Raw genomic sequence first — 23,255 nt, 5'->3', positions numbered from 1 at the left:
TCTATCTATCTATCTATCTATCTATCTATCTATCTCTATCTCCTTGGATTTATTTCTGGACTATTGATTCTGTTACATTAGTCTATTTGTCTGTTTTTATGCCAGTACTATTGCTTTGAAGACTACAGGTTTACAGTATAGCTTGAAATCAGAAAGTCTGAGACCTCCTGCTTTGTTCTTTTTTTTTTTGGGATTTCTTTAGTTATTTGAAGTCTTTTGAGATTTTATATAAATAAATTTTAGTAGTACTTTTTCTAGTTCTGTTAAAAATACCATTGCAATATCAATGGCATTGTGTTGAATCTATAAATGGCTTTTGGTAGTATTAACATTTTAACAATATTAGTTCTTCAATTCCATGAACATGGGATACCTTTCTATACCTTCTATTTCTTTCACCAACATCTTGCAGTTTTTAGTGTAGAGAGTTCCTTAGTTAAATTTATCCTAAGTATTCATTGTTTTTGAAGCTATTATAAATGGGATATATTTATATGTTTTTCAGAAATTTCATTGTTAGCATACAGAAATGCTACTGATTTTTGCATGTTAATTTTGTACCTTGCAGTTTTAATGAATTCACTGATTATATCTAACAACTTTTTGGTTGAGTTTTTAGTATTTTCTATATATAATATCATGTCATCTACAAATACAGAATTTTTGCTTTTCCCTTTCCAAATCCGATACCCTTCATTTCTTCTTCTCGCCTGATTGCTCTAACTAGGACTTCCAGTACTATGTTGAATAGGAGTGGTGAGAGTGGGAACTCTTGTCTTCTTCCTAATCTTAGAGGAAAGTTTGAACCTTTCACCACTAACTGTAATGTTAACTATGGGGTTGTCATACAGCCTTTATTATGTTGAGATAATGAGATATGTTCCTTCTGTGCCTAATTTGTTAACAGTTTTTATCATGCATGACTGTTGAATTTTGTCAAAAGATTTTTCTGCATCTATTGAGATGATGATATGATTCTTTTCTTTCATTCCATTAATATGCTGTATCACATTGCTTGATTTATGTATGTTGAACCATGCTTGCATCCCAGAGGTAAATCCTTCTTGATTATGGTGAATGATTCTTAGAATGTCCTGCTAAATGTGGCTTCCTAGTATTTTACTGAAAATTTTCATATTTATATTAATCAGGGATACTGGTGTGTACTTTTCTAGTTGTGTCTTTTTCTGGTATTGGTATCAGGGTGATACTGGCCTTGTAAACAAGTTTGAAAGTGTTTCCTCTTCAATTTTTTAAGAGTTTAGAAAGATCGATGTCAATTTATCTTTAAATATTTTGTAAACTTCATCAGTGAAGCAATCTGGTCCTGAGTTTTCTTCATAGGGAGATTTTTGATTACTGATTCAATCTTCCATGAATAATTGGTCTATTCGGGTCTTCTCTTTTATCATGATTCAGTCCTGACATGTTGTATATTTCCAAGAATTTTTCCAGTTCTTCTAGGTTGTCCAGTTTGTTGGTGTAGAGTTGTTCATAGTAGCCTCTTATGATCCTTTCTATTTCTGTGATATACATTTTAACGTCTTCTCTTTCATTTATAATTTTGTTGATTTAGGTACTTTCTCTTTTTTTCTTCATCAAACTAGGAATTTGTCCATTTTGTTTATCTTTTCAGAGAACCAGTTCCTAGTTTTGTCAATCATTTCTATTTTTCTGTTCTCTCACTTCTTTTTTTTTTTTTTTTAAGATTTTATTTATTTGACAGACAGAAATCAATAGTAGGCAGAGAGGCAGGCCGAGAGAAAGGAGGAAGCAGGCCTCCCACTAAGCAAAGAGCCCAACATGGGGCTCGATCCCAGGATCCTGGGATCATGACCTGAGCTGAAGGCAGGGGCTTTAACCCACTGAGGCACCCCCTCTCATTTATTTCTGCTCCAATCTTTATTTTTCCTTTCTTCTGCTAACTTTAGGCTCAGATTGCTCCTCTTTTTCTAGTTCCTTAAGACAGAATTATGTTGGTTTTTGGGGTTCACTCTTGCTTCTTAATGAAGGAATTTATTCTTCTTCATTTTCCTGTTAGAGTTGCTTTTGCTGTGTCCTGTAAACACTGCTATATTGTGTTTCCATTTGGGTTTGTTCCTGGGAACTTTTTTATTTCTCCTTAATTTCTTCTTCGATCTATTTGCTGTTCAGAAGAGTGTTGTTTAATTTCCATGTTTTTGTGAATTTTCCAGTTTTTCTCTTGTTATTGGTTTGTAGTTTTAAGCCACTGTGGTCAGAGAAGATATTTGTTATGATTTCTATCTTCTTTTTTAAAAAGTTTCTGCTTAGAAATCTACCAGTAGCCTTACAGGGGCTCCCATGTATATAACTTCTCCCTTTTCTTTTGGTGCTCTTAGAATTCTTTGTCTTTACCTTTGACAATTTAATTATAATATGTCTCAGTGTAGCCCTATTTGGGTCCAACCTATTTGGAATCTTTTGGGATTCATGGGTCTAGATATCCCTTTCTCTCCCCAGGTTCAACAAATTCTCAACCATTATTACTTTAAATATACCTTCTTCCTCTGGAATTCCCATAGTAAATATTGTTCCTTTTCATTGTGTCCCATAATCCAGTAGGCTTCCTTCATTCTTTTTCATTCTTTTCTATTTTTGCTCCTCTGGCCAGGTGATTTCTAATGATCTATCCTCCAGGTTACTGATTTTTCTGTGTAGTTGAATCTACCTTCGAAACTCTCTGTTAAATTTTACAGTTCAGTTATTACATTTTCAACTTGATGATTTCTGTTTTTTTTTTTTTTAAGCATTGATAATTCATTGTTGAACTACTCACTTTGTTTATGTATTGTTTTCTTAATTTCTTGAGTTATCTGTCTTTTTTCTGGTAGTTCACTAACCTTCCTTAAGAGGATTATTCCCAGTTCTTTGTCTGACAGTTCATAGAACTCTTCTTTATGGTCAGTTACTGGAGCTTTATTAGTTTCCTTTAATGGTATCATATTTACCTGATTTTTCATTTTTTATACTGGTATCTGTGCATTTGAGTAATGGGGCTCCTCTCCTAGGCTTTACAGGTTTGCCTTGGCAGAGACATTTCTTCACTAGTCAGCTTAGTTTGGGTTTTGGGGTGTGTCTGCTGGTAATATCCTTGGGCAGGTGGGACTTGCCATTATGGTCTATTTTGAAGTAAGGCAACTTTGAGCTCTGAAGATGGGAGGGGTATATGCTACTAGCTGACAGCAACTGGATGGGTTTGCTGGCTTGCTTCCCTATCCAAGTGAGGCTGAAGGATGGGCTTCATGGTTCATTGGATTCTCTTTCAGGCTTACTAGAGGTGGGGGGACTGAGGACTATAGTCCCTACTAAATGGGGCTAAAAATTAGCTTCTCTACTTTAGCAAGGTAGCAGGATGGGTCTCAGGGCCTGAACAGCTTATTGTTTGTGAACCTGGATTCTCTGGTTGGGTGAGGCCACTGGTTTTGCTCTACAGCTGGGGGGATCACAGGCTGTGTTCTCTGTTCAGATACCACCATCCATAGCACTGCCATCTGGGCCATTCAGCTTCCTCTGGGCTTGGGTTAGGTTCCCAGGTTGAACAGACTGACAGCTGTATTTAGCAATAAGTAGGGCTATGATTTAAATGCCCTGCCCAGGCACAGTGAAAAAAGCAGCACTGAAACTGGTAAAACTCTTTGTTTGTTGTCTTAACCCAAGCTTACCTGCACCCCAAATTCCTTGGTCAAAAAGGGCCGCTGACTTGCTTTGCAAACTCTTGGCTCTGTCTTCCTTTCTTTTATCTCAAGCACTGCTGGGCTATGCAGCTTTCACCAGCCCTTCTGGTCATATAGATCAGAAGACACTCTCTACATCAGGTGGGGCTATGTCTCAGTTCCCTTACCTGGGCAGGAGATGGAGGGGTTGCTCTCAGTACTCTCAGATTGCTAAACAAGCTCTCTCATTTCATTAATTTTTAAAAATTCATCCTCAAACAAGAACTATTCCTTTAAGAAAGTTTTTTAAAGAGGGTGGCTTGTGCCACAAGCCACATTCCCCCCAAAGTTATTTAGGATCCTTCATATGATGTTCTCTCCCTTTGCCTGGTTGTTAGGCTACAGTGCATTTCAGTATAACTTTCAGTGACATGTGATTCCAAGGGAAGGAAATGCTGTAAACGGCAGTTAATCAGAACTTCTGCTGGACTGGGGTACTTCCCTGTTACCCCTCCCTGGGACACTAAACTTACCACTGATGCACTGTTTCATAACTAGGTAGCAGATCCCATGTTGGATCCTGCTGAGCCAGTGTTACAGACACACGTCTACGTGTAAAGCCTGGTTGTGATCCGCTCACATGTGTTTTATGTTTCAAGAAAAAATGATTTGGCCCTGGTAGAGCAGTTTAGGCCAGAATTTTATGTCAAAACCAGGCTGTTACAGAGCTGGGATCCTGCCAGATGACTTAATAACTAATTTTTAGTGTTTTATAAAAATGCATATTACAGCACTTCTCAGCTGTTGAGTACCAAAGACTTTGGGCAAGGTCTCATCCTAGTTGGAAAAGAATAGCCACTGACGTGATTCCTTGACCTTAACTTTCCCCTGTCTCGTCTGCAGAGTGAATGGGTTAAAATGCACGATCGTCAGGTGGCAACTGTGAGTGAAGAGATGGGTGGTGGAGCTGCATCTGTCCACGGGGAGCCTTGGTCTTCATGACGTCTGAGCCACAGTGCATGGACCAAAAAGGTGTTGAAAGCCCCAATTTCTCCCCTGAGAAAGGACTTCAATGGGGCAAGACTGAGTGCTTATACAGAAAGCCTGTTTGATGAAAAAAATGCAGGCTTTGACTTCAGACACACAGAGGTCCCTATTCGAGTTCTTCAGCCTCATGCTGTTTATTCAATTTCTTTGCCTTTCGGTCTCCTCTTCTGCTAACAAGTCTGATACTTAGTGCATGAATCTGCATGGGCTGCCCCAAACAAAGGACCACATGCTGGGTGGTTTAAATAACAGGAATTTATTTTCTCACAGTTCTGGAGTCTAGTAGTCCAAGATCAAGGTTGGTTTCTGATGAGGCCTTATTTCCTGGCTTGCAGGTGGTCACCTTCTCATGACAACTACATCCTCACATTACCTTTTTTTGCATATATGGAGAAAGATGTCTGGTGTCTCTCCTTCTTCTTTTAAGGTCACCAGTCCTATGAGATTAGGGCCCCACCTTTATGACGTTATGGCAGCTCAGTTACGTTCCAGAAGGTCCTATCTCCAAACACAGTCACTTTGAAGGTTAAGACTTCAACATATGACATTTTGGGGGACACAGTTCAGTCCTCAACACCTCTCTTGGAGTGTTGTTGTGGAGATGAGACAGGAAAATGAGGTGACATCTGTAAAGGCCCTGACAGATTTCCCGGCCCCCTGAACAGCCCCATCCAGAAGCACATGCACACCCCAAAGGACATATTCCCTTGAGAAAGCATTCACCCTCATATATACCTAAGACAAGAAAACAAGCAGCAATCAATAAATTTTACTATGCAAATTACCTGATCGTGCCCACAATAGGGTGTCTATTTCTTTAAATATTATTGTAAATCATTTTCTTCTTGGTTTATTATCAATAAATAGACATTTATTCAGCTTCTAGACTTAGATCATTTTTCCAAGCCAAGCAAAATTGATTGCATAGAGGGATGCTGTCCAGTGCCCATCCCTTTGCAGTAGAGAGCTCTCATTTCTACAGCTAGCACTCTGTTAGCAGGCACCAACTGATGGTTGCCCAGCTGGAGAGTGTAGCCAAGTCATCAGCTCATCTGAGGCCTACTACCTGATTTTAGGAATAAGATCTATGCTATTGTTTTCCAGGAGTAATAATGGAAACAATTAAAGCCAGTATGTCAACATTTCTTTCTTTGTCTACAGATACACACACACACAGAGAAAGAGAGAGAGAGAGAGACTGAGAGAGAGGTCCTAGATCAGCTTGAATGGCCAGATAGGTGAAAATTATCCCAAAGGCAGTTAACTAGCAGAGTATATCTTCATAGAAAGAAAAGCATTAATGCCAGATAACTGGGGAGCCAGAAATGTCTTCAGGCTGTGTATGGATAACCAGATAATGATTGCATTATCTATCATTTTTGGTGAAATGAACTCCTAGCGATTAAGACAATTTTGCTGCAATGTGTTGATACTGGCTCAAACATTAAGGTTCTTCTGACTTCTAAATAATACAAAAAACCTCCTCATCATTTGAATATGATTTAGCTTTCTGTAGCCATAAAATCACATTTTAAAAGTCCTGACGTCTAATAATTGGGCAAAATTAGAAATGGTTAAGAAGAGACATCGACAGTGTTCACTGTTTAAGTCTAGAATAATGGGAACGGACAGAAAGAAGGTCCAAACACACATTGACTCTGCACGATTAGTCAGGATCTGGGAGACAGCTAAACAGGTATTAGAATAATTACAATTGTTTACATCTGGAGATGCCTTGAGCCTTTCCTGAAATAACTCAGAAACCCTGATCTTCAGGGTAGATTTATTAGTACCAAGCAATGTGTCAGGCACTGGGTAAAAGGAGAACACGTTTTGAGAGTAAAGCAGCCGTCTACATTCATATGTCAGTACTCATTGAACAGTATGGTCTTCCTGAATTTATATTTGCAGGGTTTTCTTTTTCTCTTGGGAAAAAGGGACCCATGCTTTGCCCAGCTGAAGTTGCCCATAGCTGGCTTTGAAAGGGGATCCTGAGTTTTCTGGGGTCACCACCAAGAGGAGGTTGGAGCACTGGCTGGAATGAAAGCAAAAAGAGGTCCTAGGTTCAAGTCCTCGGACAAAGCCGAGAACAAAACTCTCCAATGGAAAATAAGCAATGGGGGCTTGTCTCCAAGAAACCAAGAGTGGATTCAGGAGCTGATGGACAGAGCAGTGACAAGGAACCCTGCTTGTCTCAGGTCACAGAATGGGGGCATGCTGTGACACGCTTGACTCCAAGTTCCAGATGACGTAGTCCATCGTCACTGAGATCCAAAAGAACAAGCATCATTTCTCAGAAAGCAATTGAACACCAGTTACATATTATTTGTGTTTGTCTGAAGGTTTTTATGTAAGTTTCTGGTTAGTTAACATACGGTGTAATAGTAGTTACTGCCTAAAGCGCTTGGAGTCGAGGGGGAAGGAATGGGAGCATAACCAGGAACAGCGGATAGTCCCTGCTCACAGCTGTAGCCTGTCTTCCCTGGTGGCCTGTACTCTGAGATTCAGTCGCCCCAAATTTCTTGCAGTCTCATGATAGAGCAGGTCACGCCCTGCCTCTGTATCTCGGCGCAGTCTTGAAGCCTCTGCCTAGCAACCTTCTCAGCTTCCTTCCTGCCTTAACAAACTCTGATTTAAACTTCACCTTCAGGACAAACTCTGGGAAGCCTTTCTCGGACATCCCAGTTTGATGTCAGTGATCCTGAATTTTCCTGGGGCTGTGTTACAAATGCCTTACACGACAAAGGTCTGTTTAACAGGCTATCTTTACCCTAAAGCATAAGGGGCAGAAAAAAGAAGGACCTTTATCTGCTGTCCCAGTGTCTGGAATGTAAGGAGGGAGGGGGCCTCTCATGATTTGGAGCAGAGGGAGCGTTGTCACCACGTGTCCGCATGCGTGGATGGATTTTTCTGAGATTTGGGGAGTATGAGCAAACAACTCACAATCACCTTGCATATAACACAGCTGGCAAACCTTGGGTACAAACAGTTTGCACACTGGATGGGTAAAAAAATAAGGGTACCTATTCAAATGGAGGCCCCCAACGGAGGTGTTAGTGATATATAGCAGAGAGGGGCTGGGAGGAATTCCTGGAAATTGGGTTCTAATCATGTCTTTCTTGCAAGTCTCCTCCAATTACAGTGAGCAAGATAAAGGCCCGGGAAAGAGGGCACTGAGAATGGTTGAATTCATTTTATGATGTTATGATACAAAACAGTGTAATATAATATCAAAATACCGTGTGACAGAATGCTGATATTTCAATGCCATAACTGAAACTGGAATATTCAGCTCCCTATGAAACAAATTATACTTTTGCTGCCTCATTTGTTGTTTTTTTCCCAAAGTTATCTCTGCAAATTCTTTAAATCCATTTTTTTACTTGGTCTATTATTACTAGGTCCATCACCGACATGGAACTAGTTATGGGGCTTTATCTTTATTACTTTTAACTGTACTCATGAAGTTTTTTTTTTTTTTAAGTTCTTCTTGCACTGATTATAAGTTGAGATTTTCTAATTCTGTATTTTATTTCATTTTGTGATTTATTTCATTTTTTCTACCATATTCTTTTAATTTTTAAATCTAATTTCCATGTGGGGGCTTGTATAAAAATCTAACACCTATTCATTTCTATTGATTTACAACACTGATTTCAGTATACTATAAAATGTTCATTTTTAATGTTTGTTCTCATAGATAATGCATATCAAGTTTTAATCTAAATCATTAATACATTTATTCATCTTTAACTACCAAAGTTCTTCATGTTTATAGATTATTACTCAAATGTTTTGTAAGCCTCATTAAAATGCATCACCAGAAATATGTTTTTATTTACAACATCTTTGTGTGTATGTGTGGGTTAAAAAAGACCTATTACCAAAATCTTTTACGACAACTTAGAATAAAAAGGAATGTAGAATTTATGCTGTATTCACAAGTTAATTAAATATTCTTTTGAGAAGATAACGCTGGAGCCTGTTTTCATCAAATAAGGAAAAATATTATAGTTACTGATTTTTTTCCCCATTTATCAGTTGCATATAGAGGGTGTAATTGCATAATGAAAACTTTCTTAATTCTCATCTTAGGGACCAAAAGACTTCTATTCCTTAGTAAAAGCAATCTAGATTTTTAAAAAAATGTGATTCATAAAGAAACTCCACATAGAAATCTTTTTTGTTGTTGTTAAAAGATAAAACTTCTTTTATTCTCATTTCTAGAGAAATAAGTCCCACTGCCTTCCTCAAACTCTGAGTTTTGCACAAGTGCAAAATTGTACAAGTGTGACCTTTCGGTGAACGTTTGGATGTCATTGCTCAGCTCACCCTCAGCCCCAAGTCCTTGAGAAAGGTGCTTTTTCTCCTAAAGCAGAGGATTTGGCGGGAGGCACGGAGGCTTTGGGGTAGCCGGAGGTGCATTCAAATCACTCCTCTGCCACCCACCACCGACGACTGCTGAAACTTTCTGACCCTCAACTCCTGGCGAAAGTGGTGATACTGTCCCTGCCCACCTCAAGGAATCATTTTCGTGCTGGAGGAGGTTCTCCAGAAACCGCTCATTCCTCTCCTGGCAGTCCACCAATACCACGTAAATCATGAGGGCAACAATCAAGGTAACATCACGGACCAGAAGAAAAAAACCAAACCAAACCAAACCCTAAAATGCAGTCCTAAATAGAGAAATCAGACTGTCAATTAACGGTAACACAAACTCCTTAAACATAATTAAAACATATTTAAAACTAAGTAGGTTAAAATCATCCTACACTGCAGAGACCAGGAATGCTGAGTCGCTAAGCCGTGGGAGGGAGGCTTACCACTTCGAAGGGCCTTGGAGAAATCACCAATATCCCAGCTCTGGAGAGGTGGTACCATCTCAGGAGGCAAAATGAGGTTTCTCCAGGTAACTCAGAGCTCTTGAAAGCCCACTAGGGGTTTCCTCTATCCTTTGCAACTCCTGGGATTTAACACAGGCAGGAATATTCTTTTTTTCATTATTACTTTGGGTCGTATCTTCAAAGTTTTGGTCGGGCACATGACGTGTCGATGATAATGCCCACCACAGTGGCTTTGTCACCAAGCTCAGTAAATAAGCATGGCCACTGCTGAGATACACTAGACCCCGGGTGGGGGTTAGGGGGCAGAGCGAACTTCTTTCTGGCCGCTGGAGACTGCCACCACCCCCTACCATCTGGTCCCTTAGTGAAGCCTCCCCGATGTCATACCTAACTCCTGCCATTGTGACTCAGCATCACTCAGCGACCAACAGATCAGGTGATACCTCCGAAAGCTCCCAGATGGAATGCTGCTAGACTGTGTCATCCCTGAAATCTTACTGTCCTCCTTTTAGGTCTGAAAAGATGCAGATGTGCGGGGAGGATGGCAGACAGAGAAGAAAGACAGAAAGGTCAGGTCGGGTTAAGGAGGACCCCAGGGCAGAGAGACCCACGGTGGGTCCCAGAAGAGCCTCGCCTGTGAAAAGGGATATCAAAGCGCCCCCGGAAAATGGGGCTGGCTCTGCTAGCGTGTCCTCCGTATTGAAGCACGTGTTTTTACTATCCTCTTCATTTTCACACGTGCAAAAAAGAAACAAAGAGACATTAGAACAGCCCTAGATAGTCAGAACTTCCACAGTCTTTATTCTTAAATTTATTTCCTAATGGATTTGGCTGACATCACAGATCTTGGCTGCAGTGGGACCCAGACCAGAATCCAAACCTCTTTATTATTCTTGTCATTGTCACTATCATTGATCTTGTTATAACTGGGTCCTCTTTGTAGGCTGCTTGCTGTTTGCAGTTGGCTGAGTACTTTGGACACAGAATAATGTCTGAGTTGGATCGTTATTTCTCCAAAGACGATACGCAAATGGACAAAGTTTATGTGAAAAGATGCTCGACGTCTTTAGTTACCAGGGAAACGCAACTGAAATCCACAATGAGAAAACACCGTTTCTGGCTTTTATACACAAAAAAGGGGGAAAAAGTGTTGATGTGGATGTGGAGAAACTGGAATTCTGGGCATGCGGTTGAAGTATAAAATGGTGTAAGTCACCTTGTTTTTTGAGAAGTTAAACATGGAATTAGGAATTTCACTCCTGGGTACATACCCCTAACTAAAAATAGGTACTGAAACCAACGCTTGCACACCCATGTTCACACCAGCACTATTCACAACAACAAAATGGTAGAGACAAACTGAATGTTTCCTAACAGACGAATGGATAAACAAGATGTGGTATATACATTCAGTGGACTATTAGTTAGCCATAAAAAGAATAAAATCTTAACTTCAGAAATATTACACCGGGTAAAAGAAGCCATACACAAGGGTCATATAATGTAGGATTTCATTTATATGAAATATTCAGAAGAACTAAATCTATAGAGACAGAATACAGATGAGGGGGTCCCCCACCAGGGGTTGGTGGGGGAAGGAACAATGGGGAGTAAGCTTAAGGGATACAGGCTTTCTTGGGCGGTAATGAAAATGCTTTGGAACTACATAGAACTGCGGGTCATACCATTATGAATGCCATAAATGCCGTCAATTAGTCACTAATGAAGCATTGGACACGATGTCAAACACTAACGATGTACTATATGTTGGCGAACTGAACATAATAAAAAACGGTTCATTTTATATGATGTGAATTTCACCTCTATTTAAAAAGAACATTTGGAAATATTTGATCGATATGACACACCTGTGAGGCAGCCACTAATTCCCCCATTTTTCAGACGCATTCTTCCCGACATTCGGCTCCAACCAAATCAACGAAGCACCGTGAGCTTTCCCAGACTCCCCTGCTCTATCCACACCGCGGTGCCCTGTGGCTGCCTACCTAGTCACCCCGCCAGTCTCTCTCCCGGCGGCTCTCCTCCGGGAGACCATGTCAACCTGCCACAGTCACTATGTTTCCCAAGTAACCCTCCCCTTGACACCTCCTCTCCTATCCAAGAAAATCCAAAATCGTGAGTGGGTCCCCGATACCTGACAGTTGTCCAATGAAGTCAAATTTTCTCTGTCTGGCTTTCAACATTGTCCTTTACGTTTTAGACTCATTTCCCCGGACTCTATTCTACTTAATTTCCCCTTCAACCATTAGGCAATGGGTAACATTTGGTGAAGAATTCTTTTATGCCAGGCCCATCTCTCTTAACTTTTGTAATGCTGGACCAGCCAGGGATCGCACAAGAGAAGAAATGGAACCCAGAGAGAGTCAAAGTTGTGCAACTGGTGAAGATCAGAGTCAGGATTTGAACCCAGGTCTGCATGGTGGCCAATGCTGTGGTTTTAGGTATTCATTTTGATTTGGCCCTAGCCTTGCCTTGCCTTGCCTCGCCTGGCGCGCCTCTCCCTTCCTCTTTTTTTCCCAAGTTCTTCTCCTCCATTGTATCCCTCATGCCCCAAGAATGGCTTCCTTCACTCTCCTGCTTTTCTCCAACAAATAACCCTGCCTTTCCCTCAGAAGGGTCTTCTCTTCGTTGGAATGCAAATGTTTTCTGTCTCCCTGGCATTTATCTTTCTTTGGTTCCAAGCATCTCACCATGAACTCTGTGAGTGCACTAAGGAGGGCAGGGAACCGTGTCTAATACTTGTATCTCTGATCTTGTCTAGTGCAATAACTTGTTCACGGTAGTTCAGTAATTATTTGTTCAAAGATTCCTATAAATTACGTGCCAGGAGAAATATTTTTTTCTACAGAGTTGTTTGCTAAAACTTCTTCATGAAATTGGTTTTTGCTCTTCAGTCTTTTACGAAATGTAATCGGTGATGCTTTGGTAGCATTAAACAAATAGGGTGAACATGAGCAAAATATTCCTAATTTTAACATATGGCTAAGGTGCTTAAAATATTTAGTGCTAAAACTTATTTTTATCCAAGTGCTTACTTGAACCAACATTGAGACTAAAGGGAAAAGAAATTACTCTTTGTAAATCTGTTACTTTAAACCTCTTATTCTCATGAGTTTTGTGATAGGTCCATATAGAGAAATTAATTTACAGAAATAGTCAGCAGAACTGCTAAAAAATGCAAGCATGAACCACTATGCACTTTTTCCTTTGTGTGACTTCTGCATATTTCAATATTCAGTTCATCACCTTTAAGATGTTCAAATTCACCAGCTGTAAGAATACTTATCAGATTATAGAGGAACACTAAAAAAAAACTGATGTTATTGAAAATAAATGAGTCAGCACATTCTTCACTGAATTGTTTTCTCATGCGACCCATACTACTTAACTCACTTTTTCTTTGTGATTGTTCATTTATCATATCAAAAATTGCTCGGGACATCTGCTTCTTTGAGTACAAAAGCACAGGCTTGTTGAAAAATGTTCGATAGAAGAATAAAATAACTCTCTGGTCTGGATTTACAAAAGCAAGACATTAATGAGGCCAGTTACTATGGGTTTAGCTAAAGATCCTTTTTTGCTTTTTTTTTTTTTTTCCTAAGACACGAAGGAAGCTATATAATTTTCAATGTCAGTGCAGCCTGTTGGTCAAAACAAAAAATTTCATTTACATACAGCTCATAATAGTAAACTTCCAAAAGCCCTTCAGCTTAGTTTTGACCACAGGATATTTTTGATAGAGCTCATCTCAAAATCACTCGGAGTCCAAAGTGTCTATGCAAAACCATTAATCTCAGAATGTGTCTAAACACCAACCTTCAGACAGGCTGCAATTTACCGTTCTCTGTGACAGACAAATAGCTAGGGGAATGCTGTCATCTAACCTGGGAGCTTTCTTTAGTAGTCATGGAAAGAAAGGTTTTTTTCATACTGCCTTGTCATAAAAAGACTACAAAATCCATCAACACGGTATAACTTTACATATAAAAGTAATTCTATGAATAGATATTTCAGTCATCATGTGAAAAATAAACAAGACAGTCTTTAAATCAATGTCATTCACAAGGAATCAGCGTGGACATGTATTGACTGATTTTATAGGGAAAATGGGAAATATATGTAAATTTGACTGTCCTATTTTGACATGGATGCTTTCGGCTGTATCTTTAACCTGTACACACCAATACCAAACTGTGAAGGAGTCTCGTGTTACAAAACTTGGGTTAGTCCTCTTTACAGATGTTTTGGACACTCCTATTTTAGTGCTGCTACGGGACGCATATTCCAGAAAATATAGGTTCGTGCGAAAGACTGGCATACTTTAGGTTATGCGGTAAGACACATGCTGGTAGTCCTAGTGGGGTGGACTGAAAAGGTAACCCCTGAAATATGTATCTAGGATATGTATTGGCGAAAATATTAAAAGCCCCAGCAAGACAGATGTTTATGTTTTTAATTTTTTCCCCCCTTTGGGTAGGGACACATACCATGAGAACTACCCTCTTAACAAGATTTTAAGTATATAATGCTGTACTCTTGACCAACAGGATCATCAAATGCATCATTTTTCATTTTATTTTTTCCATGAAAAGCAAATCTGAGTAAGAAGAAAATTAGCTGCGACCGATTTTGCATAACCCAGCGGCAATTATTAAATACATACAAATGTGGATACTTCAGGGAGCATTTCCTGAAATTTGGAGGAGGATATGATCACATTAGACTCTCATCACGTCTTGCAATAGGACTTATTTGTACAGTACTGAGGGTAATCAAAACTGATGTGTGAAATTCACACAAGGTCTGCAGTGACATCCCAGAAAGAAAAAAAAAATACAAAACCTTAGGAGTCTTTTAAATAACTTTACAGTGTTTTTTTTTTTTTTTTTAAGCGAACAGAAGGTGGAAGTGTACCAAGATGGAAATTGTGTGGCTAAGAGAAGGGAGCCCCACCTGCCCCAGGACTGGGTCTGTACCAGTCTTGCACATCAGCTGAGACAATGCTCTCCATCCCTAGGTCATTGATCTTCGTCAGGAGCCCACTTTCCCATCAGTAGCCACAGGAAAGCTATACAAGAAACTAGAGGTGGCCAAGATAAGTCAAGGGACAAAAATCAGCTCCAACTCCATCACAAACTATTTCCCGGCCTTTTCCTTAAAGGACTTCCGGTCAGCAATTCAGCACGACCCAAATGTAGGCATTTTGTAGAAAATGACAATTTTATTGAATCATGCAAGTGAACTCTCCTTTGGTGAGTTTTACCTGAGAGACAAAATTTGAGCTACATCCTGAAATTTCAGAGATAGGTGACACATCGAGATATGTGACCCATTTATTTGCCCTCAACAGTGAGCAAACAAACATATTTCAGTGTCATCTATTACAGGTGCCACATATCTGAGGTGATGTGCACTGTCTAGGCAACATAGACTTCTTAATTTATAAGTATAGGTGACATATAATATTTCAAGGTCATTGGGAATTTCAATTTCGAAGCAAGTGAACATCAGAAATTTTCTTTTTTCAGAAACATTCATTTAGCTTATGTCAGCGATTTTAACTTTATAATGTTTTAAAATTCATCTTCAGTGTGTGTGGGTGTGTAGCAAGTTGAACTTTTATAATTTGGGATTTGCTATAGAAAATGCACTTGTGGGGCGCCCGGGTGGCTCAGTGGGTTAAAGCCTCTGCCTTCGGCTCAGGTCATGATCCCAAGGTTCTGGGATCAAGCCCCGCATCGGGCTCTCTCTCTGCTCAGCGGGGAGCCTGCTTCCTCCTCTCTCTCTCTGCCTGCCTCTCTGCCTACTTGTGATTTCTGTCTGTCAAATAAATGAATAAAAATTAAAAAAAAAAAGAAAAAAAGAAAATGCGCTTGTGTGATTGTTTTAGGCACCTCACAAACTATCCCTAAGAAAATGCCATAGCACTCGTTTTGGAAACATTTTCCTTAAAATGAGTCTGTGTATTTATCCACAATCCCCTATACTTTCAGTTGAAGCTCTCTTACAATAGGGAACCAAAACGTGTTCCCATTTTACATAAAATTACCTTAATATTTATTTTAGAAATGTTACCAGAATTTTAAAAAAGCAATATAGCAAGAAGTATTTGTGATTCTCTTTGAGCATTTGGGTAAAACTGGTTAGGAATTTCGACATGGATTTCCTTTAGGTGATAGGGTTCGCTTCAACTACTGTAACAATTCAAATCTTTTTGATAAGGGCAAGGCAAAGCTTAAAGAAATCAATATGATAATCAGTGTACTAAAGCTTATTGTTCTGGAAAATCAAGGGGATCATACATTGAAGGCATATGGGTTAAATTTATACCTGCAGCATGAAGATTGCATTTATTTGCTTATAAAATGGACTATGTTTTCTGTTTTCATCTTTTGCTACTGCTGGGGCTACACACACATCCCAGCACACACCACCTACCTCTCTCCTTTTTTTTTTTTTTTTGCTTCAGTCCCACTCCAGACTCTCAGTGTCTGATTCTGGATACTATTTTGGATCACTTGGCCAGCTCTAGTTTCCCAGAAAAAAGCACTGAAGAGCTAAGATTTCTTCCCCCAAATTATTGTTTTAGCTCCTTCAAAAATAGGAAAAGGAAACCTATTTCAAACTTCTATCATCTGCTTTTCTTATACCCCAGAGCATCTTAATCATTTTACTTCTTCAATGATTAAAATGTTGTCCTTCATAAACGGAAAGGAAAATTTTACTAATCGCAAATTAGGAGCTTGAAGTCATTTCTTAGGGAATGAAAAACTAACTAAAAATTGGTTTGGTAAAAAGATTGATGTATTTCTTAGAGGTTGAGATATAACTGAAGAGCTGGATCCCAGATACATAAAGATAGCAGTACATATTTATCAGTTTTATTATAGTTTTCACTTCTTTATTTTAAAGTGCAAGAACACACTGACTAGTGGCCAATTTGCTTTCATATTCAAAAGATTGTGATCTTTTTTTTTCTCCCCATTTTTTACTTTCTATATCTGGGACCCGTTTTCTGCCCAGCAAGAATTTAAAAACCAATCCTGGATTTTATGAAAAATAGTAAGTAAATTACTAAATTGGATGAAATAAAGCAGGGTCAATATGTGACCTAAAATCTTATTGGCTTTTTGATCCTTCTTAAGCTAAATTTTGGGTTTTTAAAAATGTAGTTTGTATGGGGCCCGACATAGCAGATAGCTCCAGGAAGGAAACAGACCCTATCTCTTGATTTTCAAATGCAATCCATTAGTAATCATATAACTATCTGTAACCTTAGAACTAGCTCTGTTTGGAGACAAAAATCAAATGCATCCCAGGGGAATTGCGTTCTTGTCTAAAAGACAAACAAAAAACACCATCGTATTCTTTCACTAAAAAGACCCACGCAGTTTTGAGAGGTATCAATTTCTCCCCAAATTAAGAATAAGCAAAGCCTGAAGGCCTTAGAACCTGTTCTATGACTTTGTTATGCATGGAATCCAGTCCTTGGCTTTGGGTAAAATGGCTCTTTCGAATATTTAACAAGAGTCGGTGACATCATATCTTTTAAAATGCGTTTAAAAAAAAAAAAATCATCGGCGCTATCCCTGAAAACTCCAGGCTTTTACCTGGGACATAAAGGTGTCATGTCTCTTGGCAGAAACCCTCCAATAGGATTTCCAGCTTGTCTTGGGTTCCTCCGATGGGAGATGGTTCTGCTCATTAGGGTGAAATTCATTCTGACCTGTCTGATCACCTAATGAGGCTCGTCGGGCGCAAGTAAGGAGAGAACCACCAACAACCAGAGGTCACACGAGAGATTTGGTTCCGGTTGGATGGAACCTCTTCATTTTCTTTCTTTCTGTATCTCCTTTCAATCTCCACCTCTGTCTCCCCTGCCCAGCTGCCCCACCACCCGCCCTCTTAAGCAACGTCTCCACTTCAGCCTTCAAATATTTGATTCCTCTCCTGTCCATTCCCAGCCTCTGAGGTTCAGGCTTTATTCTCCTTGGGGATCATTCCTCCTCTAAACACTTACCATCCAATGCGCCGGGTAAAGAGAATTCCCAGCAGTAGATTTTACAATGAAAGATAAAGTGTTGAGCATCTGAGTGGTTGCAGGTGTTGGCATCTCAACCCGCAGTGCCTCCTGTTGACAACGGTGCCCATCACTGGGGGCGTCCAAAATCTCTCTATTCTGTGCAGCCCTCTGAAATCAGTTCTGTCTGATTGTTCTTTCAGATCAAATGCGGTAGGAAGACAAAGTCAGCTGAGCTTGTTCGTTCCCTCTGCACTTTGTTGTTGAAAGGGGAGGAATCCCACTAGGACCCCTAACTCACTTTTAGATATTAACCAGACTTTTGTGAGAATTCCTATTCTTCCTCCCAGTCCTACCTTCCTCTCCCCCCAACCCCTCACCCCTCCGCGCGCTGTCGGTTCTCCAACTGGGGCTGAATGGAATGTCTTTGCTCCCTAAAGCGTCGTTCTATGCTGCTAAGCATTAACAGTGTCTGACGCCAAGGCATGGCACAGATAAAAGAAACTAAAGGACATTTTGCTGTTCCAAGAGGGTGTGGCACGTGGCTACCTGCATTTAGCTTAGAAAAGGAGAATTTCCCTTTTTTAAGAAGGATCCTTGCAAACTTTCTCCCACTGGTCTAGGAGCTCATGTCATGGAGCCTTTTGAAACGTGGCTTATAGTGTGCAAAACGCAAAAGACTTGGGACAGACGAGAAGGACAGCAGCCAAAGCTGGCCTGTTTTATCAGGAGCTAACTCTGTCGCTAAGAAGATAAATGATCTTCTGAAGAAAGATGTGGCAAAGTGCCTGCCATTGAAAACAGCAAGGAAAATAACAGTGTAGCTGGCACGCCTCTTAAAATGTATTTCTTGTTGGACACAGGAAGTCGTTTTCCATCAAATTGGAACGTGTCATAATGTAACATGTCAAAGGCATTGTTAAAAAACAAACAAATTGGAATTGAGCTCCGTACCGTCAGTCTTAGATCTCTCAGTCAGTTTCACACATTAAGACGGTCGAACATGCCGAGCTTATAAATTCTCCTGGTGGAGAGGTTTTTGGAGAATTTCACAAAACTCAGTGGGATCTTGGTGGGGATACTGACATTCACCACTGAGTTCTTTAATGACAGCTAAACAAGAGAACACCACTCCTAATTTACTCAAGTAGAATTCAATATCATAACAAGGCAATTGCTGAACACTGTTCTTTTATGAAACCAACTTTCATGCTCTGGTTTTTAACTCTTTTATTTACCAGGGACTTTGATTTGCTCTCCAAACCGACATTCTTATCCTGAGAGTGAGTTTTCTTCTATCCTTTCTCTGTTTTCCTTCTGTTTTCAACACTTTCTGCTCTCGTTGCCTGTGTGCGCATATATATATTTTACACTTTATAACTCATTAATAATCCATATATTTTACATTTCAAGTATAACACTGGTCCCAATCCAGCATTCCAACTAAGTCCTATGGGTTTATGGCTCCTGCCCATGCATCCCCTAGCCTTATGTCCATGTGGTCACCAGAGTGGCAAACAGCTCTCCACTTTTCGATTCTACAAGACATTCCTGTGTCTGGCTGTGTCTCTAGTTGGAAAAAGACAGTGGAATAAACCATCAGGTAGTTAGCGCTGTTGACTACAAGGATGGAGGAAGGAGCACGTCACCTGCTAGCCCTGTATGGAAAGCCCCCCTGCCTCTGCTGGTTGTTGAAAGCCCACTCTGCCCGACCACCTTTTGGAATGTTGGTGGGCGTGGAAGAGCGGACAGAAAGAGGCAAGGGTCATCCTTGCTCGGCTGGGGCAGGCTTCAAAAGTGAATTCGATATGCATGCTGCCCTCAAGGGCAAGACAAATGACCTTAGTCTGAGGCAGAAAATGAGACCTGTCACAAGAGAGCAACCGATGGGGAAGAGAGGGATTCTAAGAAGAACTGTTTCCAGCTCCAAGGGCCAGAGAGGGCAGGTTGGTGGTGAGAAAAAGCATCACGGAAAGAGACATGAAGGCTTGCTGTCTTTTGCCCTGGGAGGCTCCTACCTACAAGTCTCTCATAGTTTCAATTCTCAGCTTGAATGACTCTCCAAGAATGTCCATTGACTTCCCCTTCTAAGTAAGATTCTCCTGTTATTTTCTGTCATGGGAGCCTCTCAGTGTCCCTCCTTTGTAAATACTGAATTACATTATTTGTTGTGTATAAAGCCATTGCTAATGAACTTAAACTCTTCAAGGGACCTTGACTCTCTTGGTCACCTCTGTATTTCTGGCGCTGAACTGTTTGACACTTAGTAGCACATAAGAAATATTTGTTGAGTGAGAGAGTGAATGAATCAGATGGATTGGGTTACGTAGAGTAGGAGGAAGTGAGGGGAGAAATGAGAGGACATTCCCGGCAGAGCAAATGGTAAGCATTTCTCATACAGAGTCGGGAAAATGATTCAGCTTGGCTGAAACACATGGTGGATGAAAATGAATAATGAGAAAGAAAATTTGAAAAGGTTAATCGGAATCAGAATGCTAGGATACAGATTCTGTACTTGACTCTTCAGGTAACTGAGAGTTTTTGAGTGGGAGGCTGATGTTATTGCCCCTAGAACACCTTAGGTCCTCAACCCACGGACTTTGAAGGAAGAGTATTTCTTTGCTTTAAGTAGATCTGGGGTCAAAGCCGTGAGCCTTTGGCCAGACCCACGGACCTCAGAGAGAGTGAGCTGGAGCTGTCAGGGGTCTTGGATTTAGACTGAAATGAGTTCCAATGAGTTGCTGAGTCCTACAGTGTGAAGGTTCATCAGGCCAAGCCCAGCATCTGAGATCAATTCAAGTCAACAGATTAAATGCCTCTAGGGTGTGCTCAGCCCTGTGGTGAAATACAAAATAAATCAAAAGCAGGGTTCCCCAGCCTTGAAGAGCAGGAGAGAGCTATCTCTGATGGAATTGCTCTAAGTGACTTCCCCACTTGAAGGTGTGAAAGGGAATCAGGCAAAGCTCAGGTACCCAGGACCCCTCCCGGAAGAGCACGGTCTGTGAAGTGACCTGGTTACTCTGGGATCCAGGAACTAGTTTGGTCCCACGGCAGATCCCCATGGCCGAGTGCCTGGCCTGGTCCAGACAGACCCTAAGAGAGGCATCAAAGAGCCCAGGTGACGAGTCAGCTGCCCAGGGCTCTAGAACTGTCACTAAGAAACCACGTTTCACTGGGCAAGTTGTTTTAATGATCAGCATGCCTTACCGTTGCCAAACTTGGGCATTTGTTAATTTATCAGCTATTTGCTATGTATCCACTAAATGCCAAGCACAGTGCTGAAAGAGCCCCAACTTTCCTGGGCTCATAGGAGAAACAAATGACATAATGGATAGGAAAGGCATTCTCCAACCATAAATCCCCGTACAGTGTGAATTATTTTAAGTTGGTAGGCGAGCTTGCAAAGCTGCCCAAAGAAGTCTGGAAATATTTCTGAAATGCCATCAGTAAGTCAGGTCCTAAAAAACAACGAAATACACAAACACACAAGTTGCTTAGAAAAATCTATTTGCATTATAATGGCCTAATGGAACCAGTCTGATCACCATGTGTACAAATATTGATTTGGGGAAACAAGTCCATATTCCCATATTTGGTTTACAGAAGCACATTGTTCCCAATGGTCCTTCTGTCCTGATTTCCCATCTGCCATGACCATGTGGGGACTCAGGAGCCCACAGGAGAGAACCCAGCGTGGGGAAGGTTGAGCAGGGTGAGGGAATGTGGTGCCAAGGGTTCTTGTGGCAAGGGCGAATGGGAAGGATCTGAGGAGCTCTGAGGTGAGGGTCCGAATGGAGGCATGGAAGGGCAAAGAAGCATGGTTGGCAGCTACAAACCTAAGAAGAAAAGGTGAATCTTTGCTGCCAATAAACAGGCAGCCATGGCTGGGGAGCCTTCAACAACACAGCTGGTCCTTGAGAAATGAGGCCTCTTAATTGAGCTCTACTGCTAGCCACCATTGTCTGGAAACCTATGCTCCGTCTGTTGACTGGAACCGCAGCCTGCCCACCTCCCCAGCCCCACAGAGCCTGCATTCTGGGTTTACGACCTCTCTCTCTTCTCCATCTCTTTGACAATTTGCTCTTCCTTCTAATGACATGACCAAAATCCACCTCAATTCTTTGTTTCACTGGGGGGCCCGTTCCTTCGTAAAGGGTGGATGAACATCAGGCGTCTCCATGAGGAGCCTTCATTGTTTGCAATTAGTGACTTAAGGGATATGAACTTCAGCTGGGCTTTCTCTGCCTTGGTAGTACTGACATCATTTTGGGGGTGGGGGTGGGGTGGGGGGCTGTCCTGTGCATTGTTGGTTGTTTAGCAGCAACCCTGGCCTCTACCTACGAGATACCAGGAGCATCTACTCCCCAGTGGTGACACGCAACAAGGTCTCCTGATACTGCAAAATAGCGCCATGAGGGGCAAAACAGTCCTGGGTTGAGGACACTTACCTAATCCAACAATTGGAAACAACACTTTAGATCAACCCTCAGTGTTTTATCCGGGACATGACATGCTCCTGAGGTTAACAAAATTATTCCAATGATCTTAAGCACTCAAAAGTATTTCAACCTTAACATTTTGAACTATTTAACTGTATTATACAGAGCAACCTTTACCATAACTGTACATTATTTGTCCACACCATATCCCATTTGTTCCTCAGAAGTAGGCACTTAGGAAATATTTGTTAAGTGAGTAAATGATTGTATTTAAGAACAGGAAAATGCCTCGTTTGTTTTTCACTCTGGTTCCAGACATCTTTGAAAATACTTTCTTAAATGCAGAAGGGCAGACATGAACTAAGGATACAACAGTGTGTGGGCATTTCGGGTCCCCTACCTGCCACTAGAACGTCCACTGGCTTCAGCCTGTGATCTCTGGACACCATTTGAATATCCCTGTGACAGATGCTTTACACGACAGACAGAATTTTCTTTAAGAAATTCTGCACTAATCTTCCTTTTCCTTTTAATTCCCATGGCACGTCATGTGGACTTCTGTGTCACGAATCACTTTATTTGATGTGTTTTGCTTATGGCTTATTTCCTTTAAGAGACTGGGAGCTCTTTGTGGGTCAGATATATGTTTGATTCATTTTCTGTATCTTTCCAAGGCCCTAGCACAATGCCACACAAAAATAAATAGATACATATTTAAGGGTGTGCCCCTGTCTTTAAGGAGTCCATTTTTGTTCTGAGCCATTCCCCACCCCCCAAACGCAGACCAGACAAAACGCGCACTTACCAAAGTCTGAGTTTTAACACTTCCAGTCTGGAAGGACCAGCATCAAGTTCTTCATTGTTCCTTGACTTTACATGATACTCCCCAAGAGATACTTCTGCATAACCACAGGTCTCACACGCAAACTAAGATACTGTCATCTATTATTTGCACTCAAATTCTTCTTAGATTTTCCTTTTTCCCCTTCTTTTAAGAAAGTGAGCTTTTTTTTTTCTTTTAAGTAATCTCTATGCCCAATGTGCACTTGAACACACAGCCCAAGATCAAGAATCCTATACTCTGCTGACTCAGCCAGTCAGGCACCCTCTCCCGCATCCCCACTCTGCCACTTTCCTCCTCAGCAGTGATCAACTCTCTTTTTGAGTATCATTTCACCTGGATTTTGAACTTCGGCATTTAATGTGATTG

This window comes from Mustela nigripes, chromosome 18 (genome assembly GCF_022355385.1).
Source record: "Mustela nigripes isolate SB6536 chromosome 18, MUSNIG.SB6536, whole genome shotgun sequence".
In the NCBI taxonomy this organism is placed as follows: domain Eukaryota; kingdom Metazoa; phylum Chordata; class Mammalia; order Carnivora; family Mustelidae; genus Mustela; species Mustela nigripes.
The sequence above is the reverse complement of the archived record's forward strand: the minus strand, read 5'-3'. Positions refer to the sequence as shown.